Genomic DNA, 23,598 nt, shown 5'->3' on the forward strand with positions numbered 1-23,598 from the left:
ACCTCCCATTCCCTCCCTACCCCCTACCAAACCCTCCTTACTTGCTGGCCTCAGTGAAACTTGGGTCCACTCTGTGGGTGTTTCTCCTCCCTGCAGTCTGGTCACACCGAGTGTTCAGTGGCCTGTGCCCTCAGGAGCCAGTGGGGAGGTAAACATAGCTTCCCTCTCAGCTCAGTAACTGGCATTTCCATTGTTGCTCTGGCCTCAAATCCGGGAGTTATCCTGGGCTTTTCTGTATCCTTCCTACTTCATATTTACTTCATCAGAATATTCTATCAAACTTCAAAAATATTTTCCGTTTATTCAATTCTCCCTATCTTTACTCCTCATACCCTCGCTTCACTAGCCTCTCAACTGGTCTCCCTGTTTCCAGCCTTGACCTGCTACAGGCATTGTCCGCAGATCAGCTGAAATGTTTTTAAAAGCTCTTTTGAAGGAAAAACATTTCCTACTTAGATTTCTACACCTAGCTAAACTATTGGCCAAGTGTGAGAGTGGAAGGTACATTTTCAGCTGATGATAATCTCGAAAAAGTTACCTTCCACATGTTCTTTCTCAGAAAGCTGCTGGAAGATGCACACCACCAAAGTGAGCGTCTGAAACCATTTTGATTCTTGGTCACTTGAATATGTTCTCTGTCTCTCTTTTTCCCTCTAACACCATCTATATAAGCTTTATGTAACATTGTCTTGGGTTTGCTGCCCTGTGAACTTGGAAATTAAAGGATATTTCAGTTCAGTTTGGGAAAATTTTCTTGGACTATGTCAGTGATGATATTCTTACTCCTGTTTTCGCTCTTCTGTCTTTCAAGAACTCCTGTTTTTCAGACGTTTAACTCTCCAGGATGCATTCTCTAATTTTCTCATCTTCTTTTATTTAATATCTCATTGCTTGGTAGTCTATCTTCTGGAAGACATCCTCAGTTTTATTTTCCAACTGTTTTCTTTTTTTTTAATGTTTATTTATTTATTTTTGAGAAAGAGAGAGCGAGCACGTAGGGGAAAGGCAGAGAGAGAGGGAGACACAGAATCTGAAGCAGGCTCCAGGCTCTGAGCTCTCTGCACAGAGCCCGACACGGGGCTCGAACTTGTGAACTGTGAGATCATGACCTGGGCCAAAGTCGGACGTTTGACTGAGCTACCCAGGTGCCCCATTATCTTCCAACTATTTTCTAACTACTATTTTTATAGCATTCTCTTCTTGTGCATTTGCATTCTATTGCTACATAGCACATTATTCCAAATCTTAGAGATTGAAAACAGTTTTTATAAAAATTTGTTAAGTTTATTTTTATTTTGAGAGAGAGAGAGAGTGCGGGAGCAAGCACGAGTAGGGGTGAGGCAGAGGGAGGGAGAGAGAGAGAATCCCAAGCAGGTTCTGCACTGTCAGCACAGAGCCCAATGTGGGGCTTGAACCTACAAACGATGAGATCGTGACCTGAGCCAAAATCAAGAGTTGGATGCTTAACCAACAGAGCTACCAGGGTGCCCCCAAAACTGAGAGTTTTAAATCAACAATAAACCTCTATTGTCTCACAATTCATTAGGGTCAGAAATTCTGGAAGGGCTTGGTGGGTTGGTTCTGGGTCAGAGTCTCGCATAAGGCTTCAGTCAAGATGTTGACTGGAAGCTTGAGGGGCCTAGAGAGTCCATTTCCCCGAGTTCTATTCTTGTACAGTGAGTTGTCTCTGCCCTTTCCCACTGCTGTCTTAGGATTCTGTCAGCTGGACACAGAAAGGACCCAACTGAAAGACCTCCCTGTGGCCAAGGCTGGAACTATCTGAACAACAAAGTAAATAAAGTAGCATTGGGCTGGGGGCACCTGGCTGGGTCAGTCAGTTAAGCATCCAGCTCTTGGTTTCTGTTCAGGTCATAATCTCAAGGTTCGTGGGTTCAAGCCCTATGTCAGGCTCTGCACAGGCAGCATGGAGCCTGCTTGGGATCCTCTCTCTCCCTCTTCCTCTGCCCCTTCCCTGCTCATGCTCTTTTCTCTCTCACAATAAATAAACATTAAAAAAATTTTTTTAAAGTAGTATTGGGCTATAACAAAGTACATTAAGTAATATCCATGCGTCCATACTGATATAAATAAATGCTTGTCCTCCTAGATGGCTCTTGACATCCAGCCCTGCCTTTCCAACTGCAGTTTTGATCTTGAGAGAAACAGATAAAAATCTCATTTGAGGGCCATTTCCCAAAATATCGGACCCGGAGTCCTCAAAACTGTGAAGGTCATCAAAAACAAAGAAAGCCTGAGAAACTGTGACAGCCAAGGGGAGTCTGAGGAGACATGACGAGATTTAAGGGGGTCTCCTGGACGGGATCTTGGGACAGAAAAAGGACACACCACATTCACATAACTTTTATTACAGTATATTGTTATGCTTGTTCTTTTTTAGCATTAATTTAAGTTTATTTATTTTGCATGAGAGAGAGAGAGAAAGAGAGAGCCTGACTCAGGGCTCAATCCCATGACCGCGAGATCCTAACCTGAGTTGATATCAAGAGTCCGATGCTTGTTGGGATGAGCACTGGGTGTTGTATGTAAGCCAATCTGACAATAAATTATATTCATAAAAAAAAAAAAAGTTCAATGCTTAACCAACTGAACCACCCAGGTGCCTCTTAGTATTAGTGATAGTTGCCTTAGGATTCCTAATCTACAAATAAAACTTTATCACAGGTATGTATCTCTAGGAAAAAACGTAATATATGTCAGGTTGAGTGCTATCAGTGGTTTCAGGCATCCACTGGGTGTCTTGGAACACATCCTCTGTGGATATGATAGGGGATTACTGCACGGTCGGGAATTTAGTTAACAATACTGTATCAGTATTGGTTCATTAATTGTGACAAACGTACCATACTAAAGTAAGATGTTAATAATAAAGGACCCTGGAATATGGAGTATTTTTGGTATCTTCTTGGTATTTTGTCAATTTTTCTAGAGATTTAAAATTATTCTAAAATAAAAAGTTAATTCCTTGGGGCGCCTGGGTGGCTCAGTCGGTTAAGCGTTGGACTCTTGATTTCGGCTCAAGTCATGATCTCACTGTTCGTGAGTTCAAGCCCCGCGTTGGACTCTGTGTTGACCGTGCAGAGCCTGCTTGGGATTCTCTCTCTCCCTCTCTCTCTCTGCCCCTCCCCTGCTCGCTGTTTCTGTCTCTCTCTCGAAATAAATAAATAAACTGGGGCGCCTGGGTGGCTCAGTTGGTTGGGCGTCTGACTTCGGCTCAGGTCATGATCTCTTAGGCCTTGAGTTTGAGCCATGTGTCGGGCTCTATGCTGACAGCTCGGAGCCTGGAGCCTGCTTCGATTCTGTGTCTCCCTCTCTCTCTGCCCCTCCCCCACTTGTGCTCTGTCTCTCTCTCAAAATTAAATAAATGTAAAAAAATTTTTTTTAATAAATAAATAGACAAACTTAAAAAAATTAAAAAATAAAATAAAAGGTTAATTCCATAAACAGAAATATAAACCAGCCATGTCACTTTCCTGTTTAATCCTCAGGTACTTTCTATCACACTTGAAATAAAATCTAAACGCCTTATCCTGACCCATCGAGGGTAACAAAATCTGGCTATTACCAACATTTCCAGTCTTATTTCCCACCACTCTCCCTCATCCAGTCTGCTCCAGTCTGGGCGGTGGGAGGAGCTCCTTGAGCAGGTTGTGCTGGGTCCCAGCAGAGGGCTTTTGCATTATTTCCTCTGACTTCTGGTCTTTCTGGGGGTCCCTGACGTCCTAATCTAAAGCAGCCACCAGTCTTCTGGAAGTCGCTCAGTCACTGCCAAGCCCTGATTACTATCTGATGTTTCTCTTGTTTAGTTGTTTTTCTGTGGTCCACTTCCATTTGTAGGAATGTGAATCTCATGAAAGTAGGGCCTTGTCTGTCTTGTGTACTGCTTCAATCCCCAGAACTTAGACGTTTTGGCATATAAAAGGTACTCAATCTTTGCTCAATAAAGGTAGGATTGGGTCGCCTGCCTGGTTCGGTCGGTGGAGCGTGCAACTCTTGATCTTGGGGCTGTGAGTTCAAGCCCCATGTTGGGTGTTGAGATTATTTAAACATAAAATCTTAAAAAAATAATAATAATAAAGGCAAGATCTTCAGAAGATATTTCAGGGTCAAATAGTCTGTCATCAGATTCTGCAACCCTGTTTTGGTTAGGCAAATATGAAGGCTAAATACCATTCATTTAGATTGATCAATCACTTCCCTAGTATTTCCTGCCCTGTCTTATCGGTTATCTTGTGATGTTTGTTGCCCTAATCAGTGATTTTCAAAGTATGCTTTACCAAGTTGTAATAGTTTCAGGAGACTTCACTATTAGGGGTTTCCTCTGGGGAAGACACTGGACAGAGCAGTGGCTCAAGCCCTAGTTCCTTGTCACCCTTCTACCAACCCTCAGCTCTGTCTTTGTGTATTCGACTTTCCTGTAAACTCTCATCTGGAAAAAGAGTTCTAAGACTCAAGCAAGTGTGAAAAACCCTAAACAGGATCCTTTTAATTCTGAGCTCAAAGTATTGAGGCTGTCAATAAGCTCATGACACGATGCTAATAACATCATTACGACATCAGGGAAATGCAAATCAAAACTACAATGAGACACGCCCTAGGGTGGCTATAATAATAATAATAATAAAAAAGGCAAACAATAGCAAATATTGCAACAACGCAGAGAAATTGGAACTCTCATACATTGCTGGTGGGGTTGTAATGTGGTGCAGTCACTTTGGAAAAACAGTCTAGCATTTCCTCAAAATATTAAACATAAAGTTATCTCCCGACCCAGAAATTCACTCCCAGGCAAGAGAACTGAAAACGTATGTCCACAGAAAACTTATACACGAATGTTCACAGCAACTTCATTGATAATAGGCAAAAATTCTTCAACTGATCAGCGAACACCCAAAATATGGTGGATCCATACAGTGGAATATTATTCAGCCATAAAAACGAATGGAGTACTGATACATCGTATGTGGAGGAACCTTGAAAAGATTGTGCTAAATGAAATAAGCCGGTCACAAAAAAACCACATATTGTATCATTCCATTTATAGGAAAGGTCCGGAATAGGCAGAGTTATAGAGACACAAAGTGGAGTAGTGGTCGCCTAGGGCTGGGGGTTGGGGGAGAAGGTGAAGAAACTGCTAACTTGTGTGGGTTTCTTTGGGGGGTGATGAAAATGTTCTAAAATCGATTGCGGTGATGGTTGCATAAGTCTGTGAATCTACCACAAACCACTGAATTGTATACTTTAAACAGGTGAATTGAACAGTATGTGAGTTCTATCTCAGTAAAGCTGGTTAGCAATAGAACAGTCAAGGCCATGCTGCATGGTGTGTAACTTTGGGGCCTCGATTCCTCATTCCTTCACACATGAAAGCAGGCCCGTAACAATCAGTAGAAGAATGTTACCCCTGGTTGAACAGAATGTTAAGTCACAGGGCTTCATGAGAGAGAAAGAGAGAGGCTTTGTCCCCACCCTGCTGTATCTGGGGCACCAGAACCGTGCTTGGCAGAGAATGTTTGTTGAACGAGTGCATGTTGAACCACTCCTTGGTAGATACAGAGAGAGGGTGCCCAGATCCCCTCTAGGGAAAAACTTGCAGTGTGGCGCGTGGAGTGAAGTCACTAGGAGCTCCCAGTTCCAGGACCGCCTGGGTCCAGACCTGGTGAACTGAACACAGTGATATAAACACCTGCCATGTTGGCCTGGTGCAATGACTCTGACAGTCAATACTCCCTCCAGAATTGCCCGCTGGTTGGCCCTGGTGTTTGCAGCAGTGAGACTTCTCTGTCCTGGCCTGCTTCCCCTCCCTTTCCTTCAGAAGTGTGGGTCCCTGATACATTTCTTATGCTCCAGCCCTGCCTCAGCATCTGCTTCCAGAGGACGCAGTTGGGAACGGTCCAAGAAAGCAGGTGGGGACATGGGTATGGGAGCTAGATGGCAGCGAGGACCCCATTGCTTATGATAAGCAGATCATGCGGCACCTGTGGAGCAAGGTGCATCACTGAAACTTTCACTGGTGGAAAATGGATGGGGTGCCAACGGGAGAGAATGCGCTAGAAGCTGCGACAAGGGTGGAATCTGACAGGCGTCAGGGAAATGGGATCTAGGAGGAGAAGGATATTGACAAGGCCACCGCTAAGGTATTGATGCTGCCCAGAAAAATAAGGAAGAGCTGGGGGGAATAACGGGCAACTGAAAGTCAAGTGTGAAAGCCCAAGGGCCCCTTTACTTGGATACAAGGAAGTGCTGCAGTGGGAAGGCCCAGAAAACCGAAGACCAGGCCCAGGACTTAATAGTCAGAACATCTGGATTTCAAAGCTTAAATACTCAGTAAAGACAGGTCTGTTATACCAAAGACAGGACCCTGGTTAGAAACGCCTGGGGCCCTGACACATGGGAAGCAGACGTCTGTGGATGGAGACATCTGAATGAAGGTCTCCAAAGATTTCGATGCCCCAGTTCCTTCTGAGTCAGCAGATGTGGTCCATCCCTCCAGACTACGAGCTAGCACTATCCCTCCCACCCCCACCCCCACCTGGACTCAGTGACAAGGGCTCTTCCCAGCCAGACAGCGTGCACCCCATCAGGACTCACCTCCACCTCTTATTCTGGCTACTTGGCCTTTGAGTCTTAACGTGATCCACCTGGGGAGGTGCTGGGCCTAGTGACAGAGCAAAGGGACCATATTTCAAATGAGCCACAAGAACCAGTCAGCAAATCCCACAGAGCCAGGGGAGTTTGCCAGGAACTGGATTCTGAGGATGCTGGACTGAGGGGCTGGAACCTAAAACGGGATCAGAAGAATTTACTGACTTCTGGAGCCACCCGGAGATACCTGGCAAGGACCTCAGGAGATGGTACGAACCGGCTACGACGATGGCTTCTGGAAGTGTGCGGAAAGTGATGGTACCAAAGTTATTGTGCAGATGGTGAAGGAACGGATTAAAAGTCACAGGGAAGGGGGCGTACTGAAATGGACACACGGTGCCCCATCAGAAGACCCACCCCACTCGCGTACCACGGAAGGCCCCACGGACACAACCTTTGACCAAGACCACAGGAACGCGCTGCTCAGAGGGGCGAGTGTGACGGTAAATGGATAAGCGCAGCAACCCCAGTCCGCGAAGGGCGTGATCACCAGGGGCTCAGTGACTCTGGGAGTCACCGTACCAGGTAAGCCAGCCTCGGAGACCCCCGGCGGGCTGGAGGTAAGCAGATCGAGAATGGATGTTGGAAGGGGGAGAAGATGAGCATCTATGGCCAACCCAAGAGCAGATGCAGCAGCGGAGAGTGCTGTCTGTCCTTCTCGCCTGCCTCCCGGGCTCCCCATCAGGAAGCAAGGTCCACCAGGATCCCAGAGGAGCTGCGGCCCAGACACACACGGAGGAGGGACAGCAGGAAACTCAGGCCACGCTGGGTGCAGAGACACCACTCAAATCCCCTTCTGGGCAGGACTTCCTGCCCAGCTGTGGGGGTGCAGCCTCCAGCCGCGAGCTCCTTCAGGCTCAGCCTGGGCACCCACACCCCGTAAATGAGCGCTGTGGGGAGGGTGCAAAGGCCTGACCATCTCGGCCCTGTGTGGGACGACCCTGAGAGGCGACCCTCACTCCTGAGCTCCCTGCCAGGTTGACCGAGGCCTTATTCGACCCTCACTGCAATTCAGCCTCTCCCTCTGCCTGTTCATGGGAAGCATCTTTCACCCCAAACTCTGGCTCAGCGGCTGCTTTTAGAGAACCCAACTGATGATGGCACTGACATGGGTATTGTCAGAAAACAGTTTCTACCTCTATCGCTTAGCTGCCCAGTGGCTATCAGGAGCTCTGCCGAGAGGAAATATTTAGGACAGATCAGCTCATCTATTCCTCTGGTCTAGAGAGTCTGCCCTGAAGTACCCTGGACCCTGACAAAGATTACCTCGGCCCCTTCCAGGGTGCCATGGTTGACAAAAAGTGACCCCAGACATGCCCAGGAGCCCCTGGATTTGCCAGTCTGGGGCTCCACAGAGAAGGCTGGGCTAGACACGAGGTTGGGAGACCTCAGCCGGTAGCTGAGGGTGTGTGACTGGTCAGGACTACCCAGGGAATGGGCTCAGATGATGAGGAGAGGGCTCACGGGGAGAAAATTGCCATGTCTTCCAAGAGAAGGGACACCCCCAAGGGGCAAGCCTGCTCCAGACGGGGCTAAGGCCCATTGACTCTTGGGGATCAGTGTGGGATGGCTTAAAAGGGAGGATAATGGCTCTCCCCAAGGCTGAGACGGTACAATACAGCACACAAACTCCACATTGACTTTCTGCCTCCGCCATGGCCCCGTGGGTGACTGGAGACACGCTACCTAGCTGCTCTATGTTTTGATTTATTCACCTGTAAAATGGCTGCTATCCACCTGCAGAACAGGTAAACTATCTACTGTGGGCATCAAATGAGGGAAAGCATTTAGAACCTTACACGACACATAGGAAGAGCCAGAGAATGCCTGCGACAGTAGTTATCCCAGGCTCGAGGCGCTTGTGTACAGAACCTGGGACGACTTCACTCCCCAATGTGTTCTGGACTGTGCAGGTTCACACCTGTTGTTCCAGGGTGATCGTTAACACTGGCCCCCTTCCACTCTCAAGTATATCCTGGCTTGGATAATAAATGATATGATCACCGTCACATTATCCAATTTAATCACTGGTGTTCCAAGAGATAGATATTGCCATCCCAATTTACAAATAAAGAATTATGAGGCCCGAGGAATGTGATAATTTGCCAGTTGGTCAGTCGGAAAACCTGATGACGGTTCTGTCCTTTGCCTCCCAAGGCCCCCCTCCCGAATTGGAGAGCAACTCCAGAAAATTCGCGGCAGGTCTGTTGGGGGAGCAGGAGAAGGCAGACCTTGGAGGGGTGGGGGCAGAGGCGCCCATCTAGCCTGGGCCAGATGAGCCTCCCAGAACCTGGTTGCTGGGCAAGCTGGTGGCCGGCCCTTGACGGTTGGCCTTGCCACACCAAAGCACACGGGCACTCCCCGGCAGCCAGGAGGTCCCTCCCATGTCACCACCCTGACCGGCCTCAGTTTTTTTTAATTTTTATTTTCTTGCTTTTCTCATCCTTCAGTTTTATAAATTAAAAAAAAGAAATGTTATCTTCAGTTTGAATCTCTGTGACACCTAGGGCATCTTATCTTCCTAATCGGTGCTAAATGGCTGGCTTTAGGCTTGCGGGGAGTGAGAACACTGTGGGTGAGGCCAGAATAACAAAGTTACCATTGATTTGACATTTGCCAAGCCATGAATTGCCTGATTGTATTCTTCCATTCCCCTAATGGAGTATGTACTATTCTTGCCCTCAATTTCCCAAGGGGAAACTGAAACCCAAGGGATGCCCCAGGTCACCTTTAAATAGTGCAGCCAGGATTTGGAGCTGGATTTGCCTGAGGTCCCTTGGTGAGCCAGGGGCCGCAGCAGAGTCTGGTGGGGAACTCAGAAGAGAGCATCCATGCACTGGTTACTCAGGGCCATGGAGAAGGACTCAGAGAACGTGTGAGCCATTCACTCCACAAGCACCTACTGAGTACTTACTGGGTGCCGGGCAATGCGGACACCAAAATGAAAAAACAAAAACAAACAAACAAACAAAAAACCAAACCAGTCCTGGCCCTCGAGGAGTGCACGGTTTGGGTGGAGATGTCAAATAAACAGGTTATTGCAGGACAACCTGAGTGCTATATTGGAGGTGTGTGCCTCACACTGGGGGAGGTGAAAGAGGGAGTGATTCACTCTGCTGTGCATAAAACAAACAGACTGGCTGAGAGTTGGCCGTGTGCTAGGCACTGCGCTGGGTGTTAGAACAAGACCCAAGAGGTAGAGGGGCCCCCTCAGCAGAAGGAACAGCTGCACCGTGGTGTGGAGGCACGGGGCACTGTGGTCACGGTGGGGAGCTGTCAGGGTGAGGAGAAGGAGACACGGAGCCACATCACAGAAAACTGTGCGGGTGCATGTAAGGGGTCTGCAATTTACCCCATGGCTGGAGGTTTGTCCAGCCTTTGGGGATATAAAGACCCTTTAAAAAAATTTTTTTTAATGTTTACTTATTTTTGAGAGAGAGAGAGAGAGAGCGCACAAGCAGGGGTGGCGCAGAGAGAGAGAGAGGGAGACACAGAATCCAAAGCAGGCTCCAGGCTCTGAGCGGTCAGCACAGAGCCCATGCGGAACTCGAACTCACGAACTGTGGGATCATGACCTGAACCGAACTCGGATGCTCAACCAGCTGAGCCACCCAGGGGCCCTTATCAAGACCCTTTTTATTTTATTTTTTAATGTTTATGTATTTATTTTGAGAGAGATAGAGCATGAGCAGGGGAGGGGCAGAGGGGGGGTGGGAAGAGAGAAAATCTGTGCTGTCAGCCCGTAGCCTGACGCAGGGTTCAAACCCATGAACCGTGAGATCATGATCTGAGCCAAAATCAAGAGCTGGACGCTTAACCAACTGAGCCACCCAGGCGCCCCAGGATATGAAGACCCTTTTAAAAAAAACACAGTTTGAAAACTTCTGAGGACCTCTGCCTCCTAGGAGTTTGGCTTTCAGTATCTTTAGATCGAGAAATATTCGTGCACATGTGCACTTTCTCAAGGTGTCCTTTTCTCTCCTGCACTCAAATGTCTGTCTTGCAAGACTGTGTCACTCCCCTCTGAGTTCCCTCCCCTAATCTCTGCAGCCAGAGGATCTTTCAAACTTGCATCTGGTGCTGATCTAGCCCTTACCGAAAGCCCTTGACAGCTTTCCTTTGTCCCTAAGGTCAAGTCCAAGCTCCTCAACCCAGCTCAGCAGGCCGCGGGCGACCTGAAGTGTGTCCATCTCCCCAGCCTCCTCTCGAGCCTTGGGTCTTTCCCTCTGTTCGGATCATCCCGGCCTTTATTTGCTGACAAACTGCTCTGTAGAGGTGCTGACAAGGTGTTCCTAATTCTACTTCTGTATAGGCGCCCCCTGCTTCAAGGTGTAAGGGAGCAAGGAGGTGAGGGGTCTGGCCGACTTCTACAGATGTTGCAGGGCATTCCCATGTCCTAAACTGATACATATCCCTACAGCTAATGCAAGGAAGGCAGCGGTAGAAGGCAGGAGGCACACGTCCTTCAGGGCATGCAGCGCTGTGCCCTCCCTCGTGTCCCCTCTCCTGCCCCTGCTCCAAGGTGTAGGGAGAGTCAGGGCCCTGGCTCTCCTATCTCAATGGGGCCTGGGCCAAGGCACCACCTGGTGTGAAATGAGGTGAGGCAGATGTCAGCCTTGGCCTTCTGGACTTTGTTTGAGCCTCGTGGGGAGTCCGTGTTCTGCTGGGGATGATGAGGAGGCGGAATCCCAAGGGCCTGGTCTAAGCTGCAGCCAGGCCCAGTCTCCCCCTTGCTCACTTGACTTCAAAGTCCTGAAGGTGATTCTGGCAGGTGCGAGGTGATTTCTCAGGGCAGGGTACGTAGACCAGACCTGGCCTATTTCTTCTCCTTGACAAACTTCTCTTCCTTCCAAAGGATGTTGTGGGTTGGGATGGTCTTAGAGGAAGCCCAACACTCGGGGCCTCTTTTGAGATTCCTGTCGCAAGATTTGAACCCCTGGCCCAGATTGTAAGAGGGGGCCTAGTAACTGTCCCTTAACAGCTTAGTCAGGACCAACTGGACCCCTGGCTAAAATTTTTAGTTCTGATCCTACCTCAGGTGGCTTCATGGAGATTCAGCCTGCCCGTCTCTCCCCAGATGGTGATAAAGGCCTGGGGGCTGGGAGGATGGGGCCTTGATGAATGAAGAGAGGGTAGGCACCCGGCAGCCTTCCCATGCCAGGCTAGAGACCTGGCACTGGGCTCTTAGCAGCCTGGAAAGCTGTTATTCTAGAACCTGATAACTGCCGGGGCTGGGCCGAAGATAAGGGGCAGCTGTTTGAAGTCCAGAGAGATAAGAACTTCAGAGAAAGTTGATAAGAGGAGTGAGATGCACAGGGTTAGGCTCCCCTGTCTCTCCTGCTTGCCTTTTGCCAGTTTCGATGCCAGCACCCCGCCCCCACGTCACATCCCCCAGCACCGCAAGGAGCCTCCATGGCACTGGTCTCCTGACAGGTGGTCTGAGCATCTCTCCTGGTGTCTGTCTGGGCCTGCAGGTCTCTGCTCTCGTCCTACAGATGGCAGCCAGCCCTGCCTTCCCAACCTCATTTCTTTGCTGCCCGTGGGGCCTTCTTCCCGAATGCATTCACTCATTTATCATATATTTTATGCGTGCCTTGTCAGGCACGGCTCTGGGCACCAGAGATACAGCAGGGAATCCACCGGACACGGTCTCTGCTCTCATGGGGTTTATGCTCTGGGCGGTTTGGGACAGACCACGAACAGTGATTGCAGCTAGTGGTGAGTGCCATCGAGGAAGCGGCGAGGACGACGTGGAGGGCACCTGGGCATGGCGACCGGGGGGCTTGAGACGGAGTGGTCAGGATGGCCCTTCTAAGGAGACCTGGAAGATGCAAATTGGCCAAGGGAAAACCTTTCTGGAGAGAGCAAGTGCAGAGGCCCTGGCGTCAGAGGGAGTTTGATCAGTCTGGGGGACAAGTAGAAGCCGGACCGGGGCAAGAGTGGTAGCAATGGCCAGGGGAAGGTGACCAGTGGAGTCACATATAAGAAGTTTAGAGATGGTTATATGCACCGTGGGAAGCCATGGGAAGTTGAATCAGAGGGAATCTGATGTATTGTTTGGAAATTTCATTTTTGCTGCCGTATGGAGACCAGATGGAAGGGACAGGAGCGAGAAGCAGGAAGCACAGCCTGGAAGGATGAATCCTGGCCCTGCCACTTGCTGTCTGTTGGACCTTGGGCCAGTCACTTAGCCTCTCTGTGCCTCTGTTTGCACAGGTAGAAAACCAGGCTTTGTTTGGCCTGTTTTTATTGAGTGTTACCTGTGCTGGTCCAGTGGTGCCGCAGTGGTGAACATGGCAGGGACCAGGCTTCTGTGGGGCTTGCATCTTAATGGGGAAGTCAGACGTGGAAGCAGAAAGTGAGCAGGGAGTGGCAAGTGCCTTGTGGGGAATTGAAATAGGACACTAGGGGCACCCGGATGGCTCAGTCCGGGTTAAGTGGTTAAGCATTAGACTTCAGCTCAGGTTATGATCTCAGGGTTCGTGAGTTCCAGCCCCGCATCGGGGTCTGTGCTGATGGCTCAGAGCCTGAAGCCTGCTTCGGATTCTGTGTCTCCCTCTCTCTCTCTCTGCCCCTCCCTGCTCGTGCTCTCTGTCTCTCAAAAATAAGTAAACTTTAAAAAAATAATACTAAAATAAAATAAAATAAAATAGGACACCTGAGGGGTGCCTGGGTGGCTCAGTCGGTTAAGCATCTGGCTCTTGATTTCAGCTCAGGTCCTGATCTCATAGTTTGTGGGATCAAGCCCCATGTCAGGCTCTGTGCAGACAGTGTGGAGCCTGCTTCAGATTCTCTATCTCCCTCTCTCTCTCTGCCCCTTCCCCTTTCCCACCCTCCCTCTCTCTCTCTCAGAAAATAAGTGAATAAACATTAAAAAAAAAAAAAAACAGGCCACCTGTTAGAAGGTGACTGGGTGTGGTCAGAAAGAACACTGGAGGAGGTAATAGCCAGCTGAGACCCACCTGCCATGGGAAGGGCCTTCAAGCATCCAGGGGCCTGAGGGAGGGAAGGGGCTTGAAGGAAGGTGACAGAAGCTATCTCGCGGGCTGTCAGGGTTGCATCCAACAAGTTAGTGTTCATAAAGGTTGCTTTCTGGCAGGAGAGTTGGGAAGAATTGGGGTTTGAGAGCTGATGTGGGGACTGAGGGAAAAAAGAATCCAGAAGACCCCCAGGGCTTTGACTTTATGGTAAATAGGGGTGTTTGTTGACATTTACTTGCAGGGTCCCTTGCCTTAACCACAGGCTGCCCTCCCCTAGGCCCTATCTCATTCCGGCGAAGTCTGAAATGTTCTGCCTAGATCCTTACCAAGGTCCACCTGCTGCCCCTCCCTGCACACCCTGCCTCGCCCTGCGGCGTATGGCCCGGTTCTCCTCAGAGCCCGGGGGCAAGCTGTCCCTCACAGCCGCGCCACGGCCCCCCGCACAGCCTGAACCTGCAGACCCATGGAATCTTAGAGGTCTAGTTCCATTCCCTCCTGTTTTCCGTGTGGGGGAACTGGGGCTGCGTGATTTATCTAGCACTCCTTTCCCTATGCGCTTTCACCACTAGTCATTCAGATATTTATTGAGCTCCCACTGTGTGCTATTTTAGGGCCTGGAGACACAGCAGTGAACGGAGCAAAACAGACAAAAATCCTATCCCCAGAGGGCCAACATTCTGCTTGGGGAGACTGACAATAAAAAACAGAGTTAGCAATCAATAAACAAATAATGATGTCATGTGCTGGTATGTTCCTTAAAGAAAAATAAAGCAGGGCAAAGGGACGGAAATGAAGCCCCGGGTAAGGGTGTGGGCCCCCTGCAGAAAGCCTTCTTGGTTAAGGGAGTGTTAGGTCAGAGACCTGACTACGTCAGCCTTGGGGCCAGCGAGGGGAAGAAAATCTGGGCAGGGAGAATTAGGGGTGCCAGAGGCTGAAGAGTGAGGCTGCTGTGAGGAATATCGAGGAGACCCGTGCAGCTGGGCAGGAAAGAGGCGGAGGGCGGGAGACCATGACGTCCAAAGCGGAGGCAGATCTGGTAGGGCTTTCGTAGGGCTCTGGCTTTCGCTTTAAGATGAGAAGCCAAAGGAGCGTTTGGGCCATCTTGTTGCCGCGTGGGGAATAGAGTGTGGGGGCCTCTCCGGAACAGGACGCCACATATCTTTGGGGGACACTGTCTACAGAGTCCAAGCTATACACCGGGGCCCAGTCAAGGGCTCAGTGCGTGAGTGGTCTGCTGGCAGGCCGGCTGGTCTGCTGTCCTTGACCCCTACGTGGGTCCCTCAGGTACCTCAGCTGGGAATCGGCCAGAATGCCCGACCAGTGCCCCCATCAGGTGGCAGAGGTATCGATCGGCTGCCCCCAGCCAGCTTGGCTTGAGGATGGCCGACCTCCCTGCAGGTACAAGTTTACACGCGGCACCGTGGTAGGCACGGTTTTGATGCAATCTCGTGCATTACAATGGACCATGGTTTACTCGTATCCCCACCTGTCAGCTTTTATCTGTTCCATCTCTGCCTGACTGTAAGCTTCCTCAGGGGAGGGACCGGGTCTCCCTGACCTTAATTCCAAGGTCGTATCGCAATTGTAAAAGGTCATCAACCCCTATGGGTGGCTGCTGGCAGGGAGACAGTCATAGGAAAGAGCAGGGATTCACATCCAAGGCCTGGGAGTTAGGAGACCTGACTTGTAGCCTCTGTTTTACCACTCATCTTGTTGAGTGATTTCCCCTCTCTGACCCTCAGTTTCCCCATCTGTAAAATGATGTGGACTGGGCTAGGTCAGTGATTCTACCATTATTTTGAAATAGCAACAAAATCTATGGTTCTCCCTAGAACACAGAATAAATACATAAAAAGGCATGTGATCGGAAGGGGTGAGCTAACAAGATTCTAGATTTGTCCCTAAGGCTTTCTCCAATTCTGATAATGTAATTTTTTTTTTTTTTTTTTCTGAGAAAGAGAGGGAGAGAGCGGGGGAGAGGGGCAGAGGGAGAGAGAAAGAGAATCTTAAGCAGGTTCCAGGCTCAGCGAGGAGCCCCTCGCTGGACTCGATCTCACAATGGGGAGATCATGACCTGAGCTGAAATCCGGAGTCTGGATGCCTAGCCGTCTGAGTCACCCAGGCACCCCCTGATAATGTGATTTTTTTGTGCTCAGATTGTAACACTGGCTCAGGGGGGCTCCAACCTCGAGGGAGGGACTGGTTTTAATCTCCAGGGGATCCAGGATTTGTTTTTACTGGTTTTTTTAAAAAGGGACGTGGGATCCATTCATGGAGGCAAAGGAATTTGTGGTCTGGAACCTGTGTGTCCTCAGCCTCCTGCCCTGGACACATGGGGTGGTGGAGAAAGGACCCCCCCCCCCCACCAGATGCTGGCTCCCAGTTTTTCCCACGTGGGAGATGCAGGGAAGGTGAGGAGGGCCACAGGGTGTGGTGGGACAGAGAGGGGAACTGGGAGGAGGCAGGGGTTGGAGGTGGTGACCACAGGCAGAGGGCTGCAGAGCTGGAGTAGGAAAGGGGACCTGGGCCCATGTGTCTCTGGAGAGAGACTCACCCTGTGCCAAAGCAAATGGGAGAAGAGGCCCCTGAGAGTCTGAGGCATTGCCCTCCCTTGACTGAGGATCTGGGAGATGGGGGTGGCCCTGGGCCAAACCAGCCCCACCCTTTCTCACCAGGTAGTGCCTCTCTGCACGTTCACACCCAAGGCTACGCTGGCAAGGCTGTAAATTGAGCTCTGGGTGCCCAGGTGGAGAGGGGAGGGGACCCACCCTGTCGTCCTGGGTCTCCCGCAGCTCTCTTCCATCCGGGGTTCACACAGGCCCAGCCCGGGGAAGAAAGTGTGTTCCCAGTGGGCTCCCGACAGGTACGGATTAGGGCTGATGACAGGTTGTCAGCGGCTCTGAGGACAAGTCCATAATCCCCAGCACCCCGCACCACAGTGCCCTTTGATCCAACCTCTGAAAGCTTGATTATGAGACACAGCCCATGTTTCCATAAAGGGGAGAACAATTGTTTCCAACCCAGACAAAGGACTCTTTGTACAGCCCTGGGACCCGAGCCCCGGGGGCCGCTGGGGGAGAGGAAGGACGGCCCCGCCCCGAGGTGGGGGGAGTTGGGGCAGGGCAGTGCTGGGTAAGGCAGCTGCTGGCTCCCGCTGAGCCTGCCCCTGATGGGCAAAGGGCATTAGTGACGTCTAGCCGCCTGCCTGAGGGGCACGCCCAGGCCCAGATGGGGTGGAAGGGGGCTCCTATCGGAACTGTTTCAGCCTTGGGCTCCAAACGCGTGCAATCTTTACCCCTGCGAGGGCTGGCATTGGGGTGTTCGGCTGCTCCCCTCTGTTTTGGGGGAAGGGCTCCTTCTTGTTGCCAGTTTCCCACACCTGAGCAAACGGGTGTCAGAATAGGGAGTGAAGGATTTGAAATACAGAGTATCTGGGGAACTTGGAGAACATCTGGAAGAGGAAGGAAGAAAGGGGCATTGGGGGGAGGCAGTAATTCTTGACGCAGTAGAATCCGTGCAGTCTGGAGCTGCCTCCTACCCTTCCTCACCTGCTCTTGCGGTTTCCCTGGGGCCCGAGGATAGACTATCTTCAGATTTTGCAAAACAAATCAGGCCATCGGAGAGGGTGAGAGTTTTGCTCTCTTTCCAGCGCAAGGCAGAGAAGTCTGGATTGGTGGGGCTTCTGTCCAACCCCAGTTGCACCCCTCACCCATTTGTTAGTTAAATCCACCCCCTGCCTTCCCTTTCCATCTCTTCTGTCTGCATCTGACAAGACCTGGGGGTGGGCCTGGCTGTAGACTGGCGTCCTGGTCAGGGGCAGCTATAGGGCAGGGAGCTGGATTTGGCCCCCAGGAATTCGGGAGACAAACTCTTCAGCGGGACCGCAGGCCAGGTTTGGGGTCTTCTTAGGGCTGCACCTGCAGAGACCAGAATGGCTCACCCCAGGGAGAAGATAACCAGAAAGCGCTGAATGTCTACTCCGCAAACATTACCAGAACAACCTACTGATAACACAAAGCCGAGCTTCCCGTTCGCCTTGGTGAGGGAGAAGGCCACCTCCGCAGACGTTTGGTAGCCTCTTGAGCAGGGACAGGAAAGTTTGAATGTATTGAGAATTGGGAGTTCGGCACCATATAACAGTCAGGGATTGGTAGAAACAGCAGGGCGAGCGTGTTCGAAGCAATCGATTTAAAGAATTTGAGGGAGCAAACTGCGGGAAGTCTTTCCCTGCAGATCCTATAGTGAACAATCAGGCTTTTTACCTGGAATCATAATGTTAGGCTAATGGAGACAATGGGATAGTACAATCCTATTAACGTGACGGTAAATTGTGCAGGTAGATAGTCTCTGTCTTAGGTGTAAGTTGAGAGGCTAAATTCTCTAGGGGCTTTTCGGAGGTTTGAGGTGGAGCGACTGGCAGTGCTATGGTCCTAAAGAGCAGTGACCAGACTGCATGATGGAGACAGAGAAGCTTTAAACTTGCAGAACTGGGGGAAGGTGCGGGGGAGGGGAGAGGAACTCCAGCTGACCCCAGAAGAGGCCAAGACCCAAGTATGTGGGCTGCAGGTGCCAAACCAGTCCCTGCCCATTGAAACGGACTGTGTTGACTTTGGCAGCCCCACCCTGAGCCTCCTTCTACCCCAGGAGGGCCTGAAACTGACACTGGGCCCTGCTGGGACTGGAGATGTTCCCAACCCAGTCCTGCTCGGGCCGGCTGCGGCAGGCTGCGGCCCTGGCAGAGGAAGCCAGCGGGCATAATTGGGGGGAGGGAGTCTGCCCCCAGAGGTGCTGGTGTCTGGGCCCCATTGGTTGAGGCCGGGGCTGAGGGACATCAGAACTGAATGAGCGGCCTCTTGTTGGTCTCAGACTGAAGATCTGGACAGACAAGGCAGGGGAAGGAAAGAGATGAGTTGTGGGGCCATCAGCTGGCATCCTATGGGCCTCTCATTATGGTGTACCTACAATGAGCTGAAATCTATAGGGGCACTCCTCATTTGTCCCTACAAACCATTTATGGATGAAGAGACAGGCATGGAAAACTTCGGTGACTTGGACAGTCAAGATGGAATTCGAGGTCAAGTTTCTGTGGCTTCAAAGGCCAACTCTCTGCCGTGCCACCCGGCAGCGTCCCCTCCGGGATCTCCCAGATCTCATTCCCACAGATGCTGAGAGGGCAGCTTGGATCACTCGTGTCTTTGCTGAAGGGACGAGGCGGCAGCCAGACACAGAAGTGGGAAGAAGAGAGAGAGAAGTGAGGAGCAGGGCAGTCAGTCCAGTGGGGTGGGCAGGAAGAGATGGGAAAGAGAGGATAGGAGGGGAAGATGGAGAACGTGTGTGTGTGTGTGTGTGTGCGCCTGCACGTGTGCAAAACTAATACATCCCAAATTTTGAAAATGACCCTCACGTCTACTGTCCCTTTTCACAAGGAGATTGGAGCAGGAGGAATGGGGCCTTAAGAGAGCCCGTGGAGGACAGAGGACGAAGACACGTGCATAGTTGGGGACAGGGCGGTGTAGAGGGCAAGGCAACTGGGAAGATAAGGTGGCGGGGCAGAAGGAGCGGGTGCTGGAAATAGTCTGTTCTCCTCTGGGCCAGCTCCCACAGTGCCCTCCGGCCTCCTGCTTGTCACCACGGTGACGGGGATGGCTGACCAAGAACTTTGTGTCCTGCCTCTGCTGCCCATGGGCAGCCCGCAAGATTCTGCCTTGTTGCAAGCTGAGAGCTTGGGTGGGAGTGGGCGCTAACTAACCCCACTGCTAGTGGGTCTGAGATACTGATAGGAGGAGCCGGGTGGGTGCACTGGGTTCTGAACAGTGGGGTGTGAGGGATGGTCTACGCCACAGAGACTCCGTCTGGTGATGGGGGCCTCCCTATTTTCAGTACAGAGAAAGCCTGGGTCCTGCGAGAAGCCGATGCTACCTTTCTTGAGGAGGCCAGTTGAGGGTGAGGAGGGGAAGGGAAAGGAAGAGGGGAAGACATGGGCTGGACCCCCAGTTTTCTCACACCCTTGGACCTCAATCTCCTATCATCTCTCAGCCTTCCCAAAGGGACTTAATTATAACGACAAGAAACATAATAGCAGCTACTGTTTACTGAAAACATACCTCGGCCAGACACTTGGTTAAGTGCCTTATTTTAACTTTATTTCTAACATTTGCAACCACCTCGCGAGTTAGGTATTCTAATACCCATTTTACAAATAAAGAAACTGAGTCTCAAAGAGGTTAAATAACTTTCTCACTTGGTCTAGGATTCCTTTAAAGCCCACTGATCTTGTCTGGGGCTGATTTCTCCTCCAGAGCCTAATCCATGCTCATTGCCAGCTTTCTACGGAGACTGTCCTCCCCAGGGAGGGAGGCCACACAGCCACCGAGCCCCGTGCATCCCCATCAGTCCTGCAGATTACCAGCTAAAATGTCAGCCCCTTCAGGCATAGATTCACTCCCCATAAGCTCATCTCTTTGCTGGTCTGAGCTTCCTTTCTCCAGACCAAGCCTTCCACTGCTTCCCTTTGTTCTAGACTTTCCCATTTTGCCATCTAAAAGTCTTGACCCATGAAAAATTTCTGCATGCTCAATTCAGCCCTTTCATGGATTATTCCCAGTACCTATGGCCTCAACAGGTACCTGGCTTCCCTGAGGACCCCACGTCGCGGCAGCCTCCCCAGGGTGGTCATGACTCCCTTACATTCCAGGCACTGTGGTGCCTTTGTGGCGGCGGGGGGGGGGGGGGGGGGGGGTAGGACTTGCTCACTAGTGTCATTTCCAGAAGTTCCTGTAAGGCCTCTTCCCTCTCTGGCTTTGCTATCTGTCCCCTCTTTGGTCATTCTTCTCTACAACCTGCTGGTTAACGTGGCCTCATTCTTTACGGATGGGGGGAGCTGCACGGGCATCTCTCCTCATCCCGCCATAATTCAGGGTGATTTCGAAGTCCACAGAGACACCCCATCCAATGCAGTAAACTCCTTGTTCCTTGACCTCAACCCCGAAGATCTCCCCTCCCCTCTATGTCAGCCCTATGACCACATCCTGTATTTTGTCCTCACTAGGAATTGCTCTATGACTTCAGTCTTAAATTCAAATATCTTATGACCTCCTCTTTCCCTCTACAGCATTTCTAGTCTTTATTTATAATACACAAGTTTGATACTTTAAGTCCTGTGGTGCTTCTGCCTTGTCCCTGTACCCATCAGCTACTTTCTGCTTTTGTTCCCTGCAAATCCGATTCGGACCTCAGCCTGTCATTCTAACCCCTTTCTAATCCCCCTGCTCATTAGTTACTCTACTGCATAAATTGTAAGTGCTCTTACCTGCAAACAATAGAATCCATTCTATTTTGAGCAACAGCATTTTCTTTTTTTTTTTTTTAAGGGATAAAATTAGCTCCCAGAATTGTTGGAAGGGCTCAAAACACAGAATCTAGGCTGAGCTTCCAGGGAAAAAAAAAAAAAACTCCCCAAAACATATCACAGAATTAGGCTGCCTCTGTGCTAATGCAGGAGCTGTATCAGCAGGGGTTCCTGCCTTGGCTGATGGCTCAGTGCCTGCCCTTCTGTTGAGATTCCCACCGGCCAATTCCCACCAGCCTGTTAGGAGTTTATGCCACCGTGTTGGGAGTGGAACTGGCCTTTGGCCTTTGCTTTAGGTATTTTTGTGTTGTGGGGCGACTGGGTGGCTCAGTGGGTTAAGCATCTGACTCTTGATTTCAGCTCAGGTCACGATCTCACGGTTGTGGGATCAAGCCCCACATTGGGCTCTGTGCTGACAGCATGGAGCCTGCTTGGAATTCTCTCTTTCTCCCTCTCTCTCTACCCCTCTCCCGCTTGTGCTCATGCTCTCTCTTTCTCTCTCTGTCTGAAAAATAAATAAAGTTAAAAAATTTAAACATCTTTGCCCACTGTCAACCTCTTATTATATTATTAAAAATTTTTTTTTACGTTTATTTATTTTTGAGACAGAGAGAGACAAGAGAGTGAGCAAGGGAGGAGCAGAGAGAGAGGGAGACACAGAATCTGAAGCAGGCTCCAGGCTCCGAGCTGTCAGCACAGAACCTGATGCAGGGGCCGAAACCACGAACTGTGAGATCATGACCTGAGCCGAAGTCGGCTGCTCAACGGACTCAGCCACCCAGGCACCCCGTCAACCTCTTTTTTAAAAAAAAATGTTTACTTACTTTTGAGAGAGAAAGAGAGGATGAATAGCAGAGAGAGAGGGAGACAGAGGATCCAAAGCAGGCTCTGCGCTGACAGCAGAGAGCCCAATGCAGGGCTCAAACTCACGAACCGTGAGATGGTGACCTGTGCTGAAGGTGGAAGCTTAACGACTGAGCCACCCAGGAGCCCTTGTCAATCTCTTTCTATGTCAATCTCTTTCTATGTCAATCTCTTTCTCCCTCGAGTGCGACTCCTTTCATGCAGACCATCAGCACCTCGTGTCTACCCCACTGCAACAGCCTGTTGACTGGTTTTCCAGCCTTCAGCCTCGTGTCCCCTCCGCCGTCCCCCTCCCATTTATTCTCCACTCTGCAACAGTACTCTGATCTCAGTACTCTTACTTAAAATCCTTCTGTGGCTCTCCATTGCCCACAGGATGAAGCCAAGACAAAGCGCATCCTGGGCTGACTGCAGATCTCGCTTGGCATCCCTCCCTCCCCAATCTCCACTCCCCTGTGGGCTTGTCAAACCCGTCTCCGTGTCTCTGGGCTTTTGCAATTGTATTTCCTCTGCTGGGAAAACTCATCTTTCTTGTCCTTGCCTGATTAACTTCTACCCTATCCCTGAGGATGTCATAGCATAGATAACACCTCTTCCAGGAAGCATTCCTGGATCACAACCCCCCGGATGAATTGCCCCTTCTGGTTATTCTGAAGAGCTCTGTGCCACTCTTTTGTCATTGCCTGTCCCCCCAACCAGACTGTAAGCTCCTGTGGGGATTTGTGCCTTGTTTACTGCTTCAGACCAACTCCTAATAGAGCTTGATGACATTCAGTGCATAGGAAATGATGAATTAATATGTTAGTTCATTAACTGAAGAGTGCCCCAAGTTCACATAGGCAGAAAGTGACAGACAAACCCAGATCAGATGCTTTCCTTCATGCTATGCTGCTTCTCTGAAGAAGTCAGGACAATCTGGTTCTCAGGGTTTTTCTTTTTTAACAGTTTTATTGAGTAATAATTGGCATACAATTAACTGCACATATTTAAATTGTACAATTTAGTAAGTTTCGACATCCGTATACACCTGTGAAACTAACAGCACAATAAAAAACAGGGAACATATGCACTAGCTCCCAAAATTTTTCCACAGAGTGAAAGATAGAACAATGGATTTTAAAAAAAAATTTTTTTTTCAACGTTTATTTATTTTTGGGACAGAGAGAGAGACAGAGCATGAACGGGGGAGGGGCAGAGAGAGAGGGAGACACAGAATCGGAAACAGGCTCCAGGCTCTGAGCCATCAGCCCAGAGCCTGACGCGGGGCTCGAACTCCCGGACCACGAGATCATGACCTGGCTGAAGTTGGACGCTCAACCGACTGCGCCACCCAGGCGCCCCTAGAACAATGGATTTTAATGTCACAGAGTACAAAAAGTGCGCTGATATGGTTCCAGATCCCGCAATTGCAGCTAACCTCTAAGAAACTCCATTTGTTGAGTTTTGGTTTAGTGTCAAAGAAAAGCCACGATACACCAAAAAAGCTATTAAAGTTCTCCTCACTCGTTCGACTACGTTATCTGTGTGAATCTGAGTTTTATTCATATCCTTCCCCCAAAACACATCATGACTGATTGAATGCTGAGGCAGATATGAAAATCCAGCTGTATTTTATTAAGCCAGATGTCATAGATACTTGGGAGAAAATGTAAAGCAATGCCATAGTCTCACTAAATTTTTTGTTTGTTTTAGAAAATGTTTTTTAATTAAAATGTTATTTATCTTCAATATAATGAGTTTATT

Source organism: Prionailurus viverrinus, chromosome F1 (assembly GCF_022837055.1).
Source record: "Prionailurus viverrinus isolate Anna chromosome F1, UM_Priviv_1.0, whole genome shotgun sequence".
Lineage (NCBI taxonomy): Eukaryota > Metazoa > Chordata > Mammalia > Carnivora > Felidae > Prionailurus > Prionailurus viverrinus.